The sequence below is a fragment of the Aedes aegypti genome, chromosome 3 (genome assembly GCF_002204515.2).
Source record: "Aedes aegypti strain LVP_AGWG chromosome 3, AaegL5.0 Primary Assembly, whole genome shotgun sequence".
Lineage (NCBI taxonomy): Eukaryota > Metazoa > Arthropoda > Insecta > Diptera > Culicidae > Aedes > Aedes aegypti.
In genome coordinates, this window is record NC_035109.1 from 244378773 (window position 1) to 244391723 (window position 12951).

The 12951-nt window shown below is 35.9% G+C and overlaps 1 protein-coding gene across 2 annotated transcripts in view; it reads left to right on the forward strand.

Annotated features, from left to right (window-relative positions):
• LOC5566599 (matrix metalloproteinase-2) overlaps nt 1-12951 on the forward strand; it is a 573762-nt gene that overhangs the window by 66240 nt on the left and 494571 nt on the right. For both annotated transcript variants that reach the window (XM_021849073.1, XM_021849072.1), the window contains one exon: nt 8398-8609. The gene's annotated coding sequence lies outside the window, so the exon portion shown is untranslated. The remainder of the gene's footprint in view (nt 1-8397; nt 8610-12951) is intronic.

Genomic DNA, 12951 nt, shown 5'->3' on the forward strand with positions numbered 1-12951 from the left:
AAAACACTTTTTTTCTGAGTTCATTTGTACATTTTGCCATGTCCCATACACTCGTACAAAGTAAGTCGGATCAATCCGTAGCAGCTGTCAAATCAACATTTATTATCATAAGTTAAGTCGCATAAGATCACAGGTTAGTTCGGTAGAATATTCATACATTCGCAATGTATGTTATTATTCATCACATAATATATGCACACATATCGCCTCCACTTTTGTACGTAGAAGGCCTTTTCGCGATATCTTATAAGTGAAATTTTGCACATACAAAGCCTCCAGGTGATTTCGTTATACGTACATTTTAATTGTCTGGGCGTCCATCTTTGGCGATTTTCTGGATACTGGGTTCGCCGTAGAGTTACGCAAGCTCGTGGTTCATTCTTCTCCTCCATACGCCATCCTCACATACTCCGCCGAAGATCGTCCTAAGCACACGTCGTTCAAAAACTCCTAGCCCTTGCAGGTCCTCTTCGAGCAGTGTAGCAATAAACGCAAAGCAATTCAGCAAGATCATGCAGAGAGTTGTGGGTTCGCATTCCGCCAGTCAATGATCTTCTCGGATACGAAATCCCCTTGACTTTCCAAGGCATATAATATCTCATTGCTGCTATGTACATATGAAAAAAATAGTTGGGATGCTTAGCTTAGACTGACTACACATATCAATGGTTGCTATTCCGTGATTGACCGAAGTCAGTGAAAATGCACAAAGAATCAACTAGAAGTTCGGCTGGGATTGGCCATAATCTTCTTCAGTGTGCATAATTCAGTGCCTCTATTTATACAGGGTCAATAACGGCGCCGGCCACGTCCTTGCAGTCAGGTGGGATTGGGGGAAGGAATGTTAGTGTGTAACCTTTGATATTTGGAAAACGTGTTTGCCTCTGCATCTCCACAAAGGTTACTAGGAGGGATGTTTGTTAATGGGGAGGATCGTTGGGTCACAGGATTCACTTTGATAAGCGATTAGACCATGATAAATAATTATTTGTGAGATATAAACATGCTTATATGTAAATATAATATTTTCATTTGATATGAACAATATCTATGTAGAGAAAAAATATGCCGACACTTGACGTGACGAACCTTTCAAAGTTTGTAGAATAAAGTCAACCTTTCCCAAGTCTACACTTGTAGTGTCGAACCATTCAAAGTTTTTTTTAATTACAATAATAAAGGTAAAAAGAAGATGTTTTGAAAAAAAAAATTAGACAAAAATAATTTATGAATCAGAGTTTATGTCGACACTCACAGTGACGAACCATTCATAGTTTGTTGAAAAATCATATTTACGTCTCACCGTTGTAACGATTAAAGGTGCAGTCATACATATTTTATAGATTAGAAATAGTAGCATGAAACGAGCTCACCAATTGATCCGTCATCCTTGAGCAGCAACAATCCACTTTCAGCTTCACTCGTTTGCTCGGCTATATAAAAGCACTAAGAGAAAATAGGCGCGCGACCCGAGAGGGAAAATAACTGACGACTGCTCGGGCTTTCTCGACGCACTGACCAGGAGTAAGCGTCAACGTCGAGAGATCAAAAAGGACTAATCGAACGCGGAACTTTTTCACTTTACTCGACCGATGCACGACATGTTTGATCCTGCCCTCATCGCCGGCCCCCGCAGGAGCAAGCGTCAAGTTCGAAGGATCAAACACAACTCTATGAAAAAATAGTTGGGGATGGTACACAAATTATGTCACGCTAAATTTCAACTTTTTTGACTCCCTCCTCCCCCTTTGTCACGTTTTTTGTATGAGTCCTCCGAAATTTTTTCAAGGCTTGTTACGCTTGGCTTGACTCCCTTCCCACCCCCCCTCGGAGCGTGACGTAATGTGTGCATGACTCCTTGTTTTGGAAGGAACGTGTACACTAGAGTGATGCAAATTTTGAAATTTTAGCTCCCCTATGCTAAAACGATTTTTATTATGGTAAATAGCATCCTTCCAAAGTTTGAAGTGATTTGGAAGAAATTTGACTGTGCACACGCCATTTGAAGTTTATATGGAGATTACTATGGAAAACGACAATCTTTTGTGTTCAGCCCTCTATCTCTTCGTCATAACATTTTATGGAAAAGTGAACACACTCGTCTCATGTGAAAACTTCCCAGCTACAACTTTGCCGAAGACCATTTTGATTGGACGTCAGGATAAATTGTTATTCTTCATCATAAACTTGGTTTGCATATAGCATGCTTCGGCAGGCAACAGTGGTACTCCTGACGGGAAGACTAGATCAAAGTAATCCAGGCAAAAAAGCAGTGTTGCTCTGAAAGTAATTGAATGATCATCTCAGCATGATGTAGACTTTGCTATCAATAATAACAAATTATCCTTACGTCCCATCAAAATGTGGTCTTCGGCAAAGACGTAACTGGGAAGTTTTCACATGAGATGAGTGTGTTCACTTTTCCATAAAATGTTATGACGAAGAGATAGAGGTCTGAACACACAAGATTAGCGTTTTTCATAGTAATCTCCATATCAACTTCGAATGGCGTGTGCACAGTCAATTTTTTTCCGAATCACTTCAAATTTTGGGAGGATCATTTTCATCATAATTGACATCGTTTAAGCATAGGGGAGCAAAAACTTCAAAATTTGCATCAGTCTAGTGTACACTCACTAACTGTGGAAGTGCTCAAAGATTCTTGTTTGTTATTTTTGCTAATGTTCCTCGTGATTTTTTTCAGAGTTTCTCCCAAGAGCTAACATAAAAAAATATATCTTGGTGTATTATTCAGCATATTCGTTTAGTTTACCAATAATTTCTTCAAGGTACCTTCAGTATTCCTTTCAGAGTTTTACTAGACAATGGTTTTTTTCTTTTAATTTTCTCCATGAATTACCAGGGTTTTAGCAAAGAATTCCTCCAAAATAATGTCAATTCAGGTTATGTTTTCAGAAATTATTGGAGAAATTTATGAGAAATTTTGTTGAGAAAAACTTCGATGCTAAAGTTATTTCTGAAGAAACTTTTTTAATGTGTTTAAGAATTATAGCAAGAATCTTCAGAAGTAACTTCTAGACTCTTGAGTGCATATTAGAAGCTTGTCTGAATACATTGCTGGAATTATTGGAAAAAATGCATAACAATATTTAACAGGAATTATTGAACGAATAAAATCATTGGAGAATTCTGCTTAGGAATGATGAGAGGAATAATAGGGAGCCGGATCCTATTTTTGGCACTTCTGATTCATTTCAGCAGTGGGTTTTTTTTTTTGAAAGCTACTGAGCTCATATTTGGCCACATTATGCGTCGTATTGAAGTGCAAAGTTTCAAACGATTCGGCCGAGAAAAACCCCCCATGTCAATCATGGAAGTGCCCAAGTAGCTCTGCACCCTAGGTAATAACCGGTTCCGGGTCATTTGGCAAAATTCCATTTGGTCGAACGCCATTTGGTGGTACGCCTTTTTATCCGAAAGGGTCAATTGACTGCACACCGTTTGTCCAAAAGGGTCATTTGATCGAACGCCGTTTGGCCGCAATCATAAAATAAATGATTGAACTAAGGTATGCATGCTACGAATCAGTTTCGAAGCTACAGTGCTGTTCTGATTAACAGGAGCGCATGTCGATTTTTATACAAAATGCTCAATTTTGGCATGTTCTAGTTTTGTTCTCTTTCAAGCAAATGAGCTAAAATTTTCTCCATGGTTGCATGTGCATAATAAAATGCTACGGTAATCACAGTATCGGGCGATTTTGCCGAATTTCATTTTGCCGAACGCCATTTTACCGAATACCATTAGGTCGAATAGGTCGTTTGGTCGAATGCCGTTATGCCAAATCGCGTACTAAAATATATCAGCTTGTCACAAAGCTGATGAGTAGGATTTAAAAAAGTAGCCCAAAGATCGATCAACTATTTAGTTTGTACATTTTAATAATGTTAAAGATTGTCAACATTGGCGTAGCTAGGACTTTTTTTCTGGAGGGGCCCTAGGGCGGGCTAGCAAGTTCTTATTTTGCAGTAGTAATGTCGGTCGCTATAATCACGATTTTCATTAATTTCGTAGTTTGCATAGATTTGATTTAAATTATCTGTGATTTTGTCTTAAACCGGTGTATATCGATGATAAATGTAAATTGAAATTTTCACTACAAAAATATTTAATTTTGGTTAATTTATTGAAATAATCTCCAAGAATTCTTTTCATCATCCAGTGGTTCATTAATAATTTTATAAGCATTTTCTTAAATTACTGAGAAATTCTCCAAGGCATAGTACAAGAATTTCTAAATGTCTCACCAAAATTGCCAAAATTGCCTGCAAGACCAACAGTTTTTCACACTTTGGCTTTGGGTTTCTTCCTAAAGTTTCTCTTCAGAATCTCTGAAAAAATCTTTCAGAAAATCTCTCGACATTTATTCAAGGATTTCTTGAAAAAACCAAAGCAAAAATTATCCAAAACATCCTGCACAAATCAATAAAGGATTATTCCAGGTGTTACTCTAAGGATTCCTCGTAATGTTTCACGAGACTTTTGTAAGCAATAAAACAGGATTCATTTGGGAACATGTTCTTAGCGATTTCTTTGATCTATCTGTATTTTTTCACATGAAACTCTTCAAGCGTTTCTATTAGTTTTTTTTTTCTTAAACATAGTTTGATGTTGCTCCCCGCATTCCTTCCAAATTCTCTCGAAATTAATATTTTGTTTTTTTTTTTCAAAAATGCCTACCTAAGAAAATTTAAAAAACGAAAGCACTCCTATAAAGTTTCTAGCGAAATACGTTCAACTGTTCTTTCAAAAAAAAAAACTTTTCCGCGAAAATACTCAAAAATTTCCTGATCGATTTGTTCAGGGATTTCATAAGAAAATTATACTATTCTTTCCCCTGGGATGTCGTCCTAGGATTTTTCCCGAAAAATTCACCAGATATTATCCAAATATTTTCCAGAGACTCAATAGAGTTACTAAAAGATTTTGCAATTCATACTTGAACGTCCAAAAGAACTTTTCAAGATTTTTTTGTATGATATCAGTTTAAAATAAATTCGTAGAAATCTCTAAATTCCTGTCGATAAGTTAATTCAACAAAGAATATCTGAAACTTTTTGAAGGAGTTCTATGCTATATACCTCACAGAAAAGCTTAAGTGGTTTGTAAGATTTACTACAAAAATAAAAACAGATGGATTTTCTACATAAGGTATCTAATACCTTAGAAAATGTTAAGCATGAACACCGAGGCTTCATGATGTGCCTAACATATTAGTGTTGAAGTCAATGTTTTCCTCACTTGCAGAACTCCAAACAAACTTTTTTTTCCTTTTTTCTGTTTTCTAAACAAACTTTTTTTGGATGGACTATTATTAATTATAGTGGTAGAACTGTAGAACAGAACTAAACGCGAAAATATTGGGGGTATTTTTCAAGATCATCGCCAAAACGTCTCTTGGTAAAATACGTAATGAAAGATTTTACTAAATTAATCTTGGAGGAATTTTTTACAACATTTTGAAAATTCATTGAGGAATTCCTAGTGCATTTTCAGAATTTACCTTCTTTTAAATTCCCTAAAGCGTTGCTTTTTGGAGTATTTTTGTATAAAGTTCCTCAAGGAAGCATCACGCGCAAAAAGGAGACACAAAATATACAAAATATTAAAACTACCATGGACAACGGAATAACTAAGGATAAGTGGTTATTTACCTATAATCTAGAGGGTAAATAAAATCTCTCTAATGAATTTACTTAAAAAAAAACAATTCTCAAGAAGTTCCTGAGAAATTCTCCTTGAAAAATACCTTCCTTGACTTCTGGATTTCTCAGAATTTTGCCAGAAAGCCTCTAGATATTCTGCGTTGGAATTTCAGAAAAATATGAATTCTGCCAATAATTGATAAAACTATTTCTAAAGAAATTTTTTAAGGAAAATCCCTTCACAATTCTTTATGAATATCTTAATAAACCCCTTCTCCCTTCCCAGTTTCTTTGTTGAATGTTTCTCCACAGATTCCTTTACCGCTATGCTTATTTCAGAAGCAAAAGTATACTAGGTGCTTTGTTACAAATTTGCTGTGAAGATTCTAAGGCAAGATACATTTCAAAAACCCTTTACGTAAATAATTCTTGTAATATCCGGGGATTTGAAACAGAATTTCCAGAAATAAATCCATAGAAGAATTTATATTGGACTGTTGATGAACTTTGCGAAAAAAATTGTAATAACTCTATGTAAGATTTGATAGAATCAATTAATTTTCGGAGTAATTGCGAGGGAAAACCTTGAACTTTTGAAAGGTTAGGTATTTGTTCAGTAAAGTCTAGGAGCATATTTCGAAGTGAATTTTGGGATAAAAAGTGGACATAGAAAGAATGATCCTTCAGGAGGAATACACGTTGTACTTATGAAAATCTTACAGTATTATTGGACAAATTTTATTTGCAGCAAAAACTGAAACGTCCGAGAGAGACAAAATTTGTTCATTTTATTAGTGCAATAGAACTGCCGAGCCAATACCATCACAAATTTCATTGTTGAGGAATCCATGGATAAATTTATTCAGAAATTTCGAATAAAATTGCTGTAGGATTCCCAGGAGATCTCATGGGGATATTCCTGTAGTAATAGGTGGAAAATATTTTGAATGAATGAATAGTGTGGTACAACTCAGAAAAGATTATATGAAGTTTTTTTTGAAGGAATCCCTTTGATAATGGCATGAAGCAATTAAAACAGTTCTTTTCTTTAGAAAAAAAAAATAGGAATTCTCTAGAACAAATCATTCCTGCAGGTGTCAGCATTGGATTGCTGGAGATTTACTTGAAAGAAGATTTGAAGCGGTTTCGGATTAATGTCCGAATAAATCCAATTCCTCAAAATTATTTTAAAGGAATCTCTGGAAGATTTCTTGAGTGTAGTATAATGGAACCTCCAAGAATGGAATAGCCGGAAGAATTCCTGAAGCTCTTATTTCACAAATCCGTTTGTGAACTCTTATTATCTTTGTTTTCATTCCGCGAGCTGAGGTTTGTAGAGATATTGATGAGAGCATCTTGACATGAGGTGATCGAAAGATGAAAGTAGCACTCTAATGAACATCTGAATGGTTCTAAAACTACATACAATTACCCGAGCAACACACTTGTTATAATTGAGTATTATCAACTCATATATGACTAGTTTTGGTCATATATCAGTTGATAGTAGTACACAATTATAACATTTTTGTTGCTGGGGTAGGGTCAAAACAATGGAGGAAAAGTCTACGCCAGTTCATGCTTACTAATGATACCAACCAGTCCTCACTTTGATGCAGGATAAAAATTTCATTTATTGGCTTAAACACAATAAAGCAGCTGGTAAGGATGGAAAGAGCTGAAGTTATCAACATGGCTTCAGAGAACCTGGTCATTTATCTGCATCTGCTCGGCGCTCCTCATTCTTAGTGGGCTTCTAAGTATTAATAGGCTAATCTTACGTTATCTGTCACCTGTAGTAAAATAATTCGCGGTATATCTTTAAATTCTTACTTAATAAATGAATGAAATGTTAGGATTCACATTCTAAAACTTAGTCTTTCAAAAAATATATACAATTTGGAGCCAAAACTTCTTATTCCACTAATTTTAACTCTGTAGGCAATCGATAATCTCTATAGATGCCGAATTCCTGACTAAGATTTGTAATTCATAAGCTTATCCTATAAAATCAAAGTTCAAGAAAAAAAAGTCCTACCTTTACGATGAACATGATCACCATCCTCTTTCGTCTCCTTAATTTTTTGTCACGATTTGCGTACCTATCAAGATAACACTGCCACAAAAAAAAGAATAAACTCCCAACTGACCTTCTTCCCAATGCGAAGCCGAAATCACAGAGTGTGAAGAAAGCGAAAACAAATGAGAAGCAACAACTCTCTTCGCTACCGCCCCACGCATTAATCATACTAAAGCTGAGGCCCAGATTTTCTATGCTTTTGTAATCTTACGCCTGTGCTATTTTTTTTTTGTTGATTCGTGATTCTTATCCAAATCGCAAGACAGCTCTGTTCAATTTAAGTAGGTATTCCACGTAAATTTTCGCTATCCTTCATCCCAGTGAGAAAAGTATGAAAATGTACATAAGGGTGGCCCGTAATGATCAAACTACAAAAATCTTGTATTATACCCCTCAAATTTACTCATTCGGAAGCTATTGTGAAAATCTGAGTGGAGTCCGCTATACGAGCTTGATGTTTGTCACAAGTTGATTCATTCCACATAAAAATGGGCCACCATGTTCTTCAAAAGTGAACAAATTCAACTTTTCGGGACGTTTTCTAACGAGATCATAATTTCGCCCGCATAATGATAGCAATTCATTAAAAACTTTCACTCGCTTCTTCGGGTCTAATTTCTCTTTTTCTTCCCCCCACTAATATCTTTCCAGGTAAGAGCCAGAAGGACCCGCAAACGATTCGAATAAGAGAGTGGAAAAAATCTGATCACTTAATTTGACCATCGTAAGCATACGAGTCACGTGCGCGGTTGTGCGAAAGTGAGTTCCGAAAGAAAAGGTCGTTTGCGAAGCAATTTCCACCCGCTGAAGGAAACAGAGGGAAAAAATCCTGGGCCCCATAATTGCCAAATCACACAAGAAAGGTAAGAATCCTCTAGCCAAAGATAACAGAATGGATTTCTGAGGGTATGCGATATGCAATCTATTCATAACAAAGGCAGTCCAAGTTGGTGTAAAATTCACGAATAACATTGCTATTGTTTTACGTTTCTCTATTGGATCCAAATATTTTTTAAATATTTTGAATTGGAATGCACGTTTTTTAATGGTATAGAGAACAAGCTGTTAAAGCTAATAACATAAATATGGCAGTTATTACTGAAGCTTATTTGAAATCTGAATCCAAACTCAAAAGAGATCCAAATATTTTTGTTTATCGTGATGATCGACTTGTTGGGGCATGTGGTGGAGTTGCTATCATCATTCATAGACTATTAAACATTAACTTTTTTCGTAATTTTAAACCAGAGTTTTTGAAAATTTGGGCGTTTCTGTTGTTCTAAATTTGAACTCTATACCCTTATGGATTTCTTTCTTTCGCCTGCTCCGACGCGATGACCGACGAGCGGCGAGCTTTGGCTTGGTGGCTTCCCCAAAGACGAGTGCGAAATGTACAAATTGAAATGGTTTCAGTGCTGTAATTTATCACATTCATTTTTTACCTTCTTCCATGGTCCACGGGGGAAAAAGGGGTTTTCCACAAATTTGCAAGACAAGGGTGCAACTTCTCGGCGTCGTCGTCGTCGTCGGGCTCGGGACTAGCTTCGACGCGAACGATAAGCGATTGTGTGAATGGGATTCGGCGAGATAGAAAAGACGGACCGAAGGGATTTCTTCCGCGGTTGGAAATTTCTAATTAGTTCGGCACTTGTTGGGTGAGGGACGAAAAGTGGTTGGGAGTGGTTTGTCAAGTTAAAAATAATTTACATTTTGTCATGGTTGGTTTGCTGCTTTCGGCTGGACTCTGAGTGCTGCTGTTTGAGCTTTCTGATTAATCTTTGGATAATTAAAAGCTATCATTCATTGTTTTATCTTATCTGTTTGGCTATTATTAAAATGGGACTCGCGGCGAGATTGTTCCATCCGAAAGTCTGATCGTGAGATATGGAAAAGTTTTTTGAGTTAGAGTGATAAATGAGGTTGGTGACATGAGTTGAACCGATTTCTGTCATTCCACTGAATGATGCCATATTCCAACAAGTTTAGGATTCCAATCCATTCTATAAGGGCTGTACATTAACCACGTGGTATTTTTGTCTTTGATTTTCAGATCCCCCACTTCACTCGTGGTCTCTGTCCATACACAATTTCTATGATTTGTATCAACCGTGGTCTTTGACCAGAAAACAATTTTTTTTTTAATCTTTGAAATTCAGTGAGCGTTCTACGTGTTAAATGTTCTACAACATTAAATTGTGTGTATTCGCGCATCGTACCTTCGTGCTGTGCATACACGAATTCTCTCTGCTCTTGGAAGTTTTTAAAAACTGCCTAAAGCAATAAAACAATACTTTTCAGTGCTACTATACCAGTACTTGTCAGTACTATTTTTTCTACTATTGATCCCTTTACGATCCTTGTTTGAACCCGTGCCTTCGATTTTGGCGGACCCGTTGGCGAAAGCTAGCGGTGGTAATCCTTCTTGGACACCGTCTTGAAAAAAAAAACCTCTTAGGAGGTCTCGTCTTCTTTCGTTTATTCATTAAACATGGTTGCATTAACAAACAATAGGAAGGGTTAATATCTGAATTCACTATTTTCTTCCGAAAAAGTGGGATTTAAAACTGTCACTAAACGTGGCAAGAATGGAAGAAAGGACGTTTCCCCGGAATGCCAACTTTCTTCCAAGGGTGAAATGAATAATTGTATCGAAATGAGCAATCAGTTCGATGCTCTAGACAAATTTTCCGAACACCAAATCAAAACAGCCTTTAGCCCAGGCTCTTTGATTCAAGTAAGGAAGCAAAGAGTGCAAGTTTTTTCGAATTTGGGGGATTCAGGCAGGACATCTTGAACTCCATAAGAGGAATCAAGGTTTCCTTCCAAATTGCAAAGAAAGGTGACTGTTGCGTTTTGCCGGAAACTCTTAAAGATCGCGAACTTCTTCTCAAACATCTTGAAGAGAAAAAGCACAGTTTTTTTTTACTTATGACGACAAAACTGAACGTTTGTTCAAAGTTGTCTTGAAAGGTCTCTCAAGTGACTATAAGTCACCCGAAGAGATCAAAAATGGAATATATAATTTACTTGGATTTTCCCCAGTTCAAGTAATCTTTATCAAAAAGAGAACCCAATCTGGCATTGTTCCGAAAGGGCTTTCTCAAGAATATTATTTAGTTCACTTTAACAAAAACCACAACGAAAAATATGTGATTTTTATAAATAAATACAGATATATTGTACATGGTAAACTTACCCCTACTTTTTAATGGGGTGGGGTGAGTGGATCAAGTATTTTTATCATTTATTGGCGGACTGCTTACGAGAATTTTAATAAGTTTTAATATTCGCAAATGTTGTTTTCCTTTATTTTATTTCATTCGCAGCTTAAATTTGTCATAATAAATCTTCGAGCTGTTTAGTATAATACCTATAAGTAGATGAAAAAACCGAATTTAGTAATATACTATTTACAAACTCTAGTGGAATTTAATGGTATAGTACTAAATTCGGTTTTTTCATCTACTTAAATTTGTCAAATTTACCATAGAGAATTTGAATTTATCCACCTAAAAGTTTTTTTAATTCTTCTGGTACAAAAAAATATATAAAATAATAATAATTTCAAAACTCACACGAAACTTTTCGTGGTTTATCTAAGCTGAGCTGCAAAAGATATAAATAAACTAATTCTCTAATTGAAAGCATATTCTCGTACCTTATTTGACCATATAAGTTGTTCTAGACAGTTTCATAAACATATTCATAAATAGAATAGAAAGATATCAGTTTGTTATTCAAAAAAAAAATATAACTAATATTTTCAAACTACGAGTGTTTTTCGAAAACATCGTGAGAAATAATACTACAATACTTCTGTATAACTTATGTATAAAAATGGATGAATTTTCTCCAAATTATTCTAGTTGCAATGTATTTTTGTTGTGCGACTTAGTGTAAACTAATGTATACATATTTTTAAATATATTTTGATTAAATAAAGATACTTTTTAATTTTAAAGTATTAAAATGTACAATTACTAGCACTAATAACAGGAACTAGAGTAATATCATTCTTACTATACATGATTACATCACATTTGTTTTGAGAACAGATTTTTTTCTATGGGTGATCCACTTACCCCACCATGGTGGGGCAAATGGATCATTTGACGCAAATTTTTAAGTCCCTCATACTCAATACATAACAATCAGAAAATTCTAAAGAATCGATGATTTGAAGTATACTAATCCCTCATTTGTTATCCACAGAAAAAAGTTTGAATTACATTATTCACGTTAGCTGTACATAACAATGAAGTTGACTATCGATTTTTTCTGTATCCACTCTCCCCCCCTTATATGTTTAAGTTAAGTTAGGTTTAGTAAATTGAAAACGTGTTTTTTTCTCTTATAAGCAGGTGAAATCAACTCACCTGTAAAAAATCTGAACTGCTACGGCAAATGAAATGTATGTTATATGTTGTTGACAAAGTGTTTATAAAATCTTAAATTTGTTTAACCAAATTAGGGTGATAGTGTTGTCTAATAACACAGAACTCCTAGATATAAGTAATGAATGTAATGTTTGGAATAATATTAGAAAAGAAATAAAAAAAAAAGTTTATCCCAAATTTTGTTCGTGATGCATAAGGTGGCCTAAAGACGATGTAGGTTTCTATGGAAATTACTTTGAAACGATACAGTTACAGCGAAATGCAACAAAGTAGAGAATTTCTTCGTTCTCTTCAGCTAAATGGAACAAATCAAGTACGGCCAATCTCAGAATTCCTTTCAAAATTTCTGCTGAAAACATCTGTATGGGGGCATACATGGAATGCCTCATGCATTTCTACCTGAAATACGGAAAAACTCCTTTCCTCCAACAGTTTTTGCTCCTACTTTCCCGGTCGCTGCCGCCTCTCGCTATGCAGCAACTCAATGACGAAGAAAAATTGTGCGGGTGCTGGTGATAATTTTATCACTAATGAAGTTCTTCTGCAAAACAACAACTCCTACCTCTCGTGACCCAGGCCACCCAACGTGAGCCGTTGCCTGTTTGTATTTTTATGTGGCCTACATGGAAAGCTTGGGGGAATGAAAGTGGATCCCGGGAAAAAATGGCCTCCGCTTTAGCCTGGGCACGTTCCGGGGCCCGCTTGGGTGGCTCTACGAATACCGTTCCACCCAAAAGGCTGCTCGGAGGTGGAATGAAGTTGATAAACTTGGCGCTGGCTGGTGGGAAGATTTGTCGTTTGCCTCGGC